This window comes from Kryptolebias marmoratus, linkage group LG3 (genome assembly GCF_001649575.2).
Source record: "Kryptolebias marmoratus isolate JLee-2015 linkage group LG3, ASM164957v2, whole genome shotgun sequence".
Taxonomy (NCBI): domain Eukaryota; kingdom Metazoa; phylum Chordata; class Actinopteri; order Cyprinodontiformes; family Rivulidae; genus Kryptolebias; species Kryptolebias marmoratus.
Window position 1 is genome coordinate 29,619,752 of NC_051432.1, and position 1,048 is coordinate 29,620,799.

Here is a 1,048-nt window from a genome sequence, read left to right on the forward strand (position 1 = left end):
TTAGAGCTCCTAACAGGACCGGGGTTAGAGCTCCTAACAGGACCGGGGTTAGAGCTCCTAACAGGACCGGGTTTAGATCTCCTAAAAGGACCTTTGTTTTTTTTTCGGAACATCTGGAACCCATTAAAGCGACCCGACACCACAGAACCATCACCTGGTTCTTCTCGCAGCTTCTGGGTTCTAAATATGACAAAAATGTACAGAAAGTTCTGAGAACTTCCCTGGGAGGACATGCAGGAACACGAAGCTGCAGGCGTCAGAATCAGGTCCCGACCCGCTGCTGCAGCCGTCAGCTCGTTTACTTTCCTGAAGACGTCTGTCCCAGAACACACTCACACACGCAGAGCACAGAGTGGAACTGTTGCCGCAGTCAGAACTTACTCTGTCAGGCTGCTGCAGGAAGAACCAACAGAGACGGATCCGGTTCTTCAGCTGGTCCGGTTCAGTCTGGGACACTCAGTCCTCCTCACACACTCCGCTCTCTGTGCTGCGAGTGTGTGTGTGTGTGTGTGTGTGTGTTATCCCATCACTGCAGCGTTATCCAACTCAGAGCAGGAGGGAGGACTGCAGGCTGCGACGAAGAGGCGAGGGAGGAGGGGTCCGTTTCTGGTTCTGAAGCCCAAAGCTGCAGCAAACAGAGAAATCTGCTGTTTCTGGAGCAGGAATATGGCAGGAGGGGAGGGACATTCCACCCCAACACACACCTTCTTCCTGCTGTCTTCCTGAGGTAAACAGAACCAGACCCAGACGGGCTGCCAGGCTGCGTTGGTCCCGGTTTCCAGGTTCAGGCAGGATTTGGGCCAACGAGTGAAAATAATCTGCTGGGGGGGCTGGGGGAGCGGCCCGGTCCAAAGCAGATTACTGAACGACCTGCCAAAGATATGAACACGTCTGATAGCCTCTGATGCACGTGTGGTCCGAACCGGCTGGACCCGGTCCGACTGGTTCTGATGCACGTGTGGTCCGAACGGGCTGGACCCGGTCCGACTGGTTCTGATGCACATGTGGTCCGAACCGGCTGGACCCGGTCCGACTGGTTCTGATGCAC

At 55.4% G+C, this 1,048-nt stretch overlaps 1 protein-coding gene across 1 annotated transcript in view; it reads right to left on the reverse strand.

Moving 5' to 3' along the window:
• The window catches only part of LOC108251392 (microtubule-associated tumor suppressor 1 homolog), a 32,097-nt gene extending 31,245 nt beyond the window's left edge, over positions 1-852 (reverse strand). The window contains exons 1-2 of the mRNA XM_037974955.1: positions 705-852; positions 382-625 (exon numbers count right to left, since the gene is read on the reverse strand). The gene's annotated coding sequence lies outside the window, so the exon portion shown is untranslated. The remainder of the gene's footprint in view (positions 1-381; positions 626-704) is intronic.
• Positions 853-1,048: the final 196 nt, after the last annotated feature.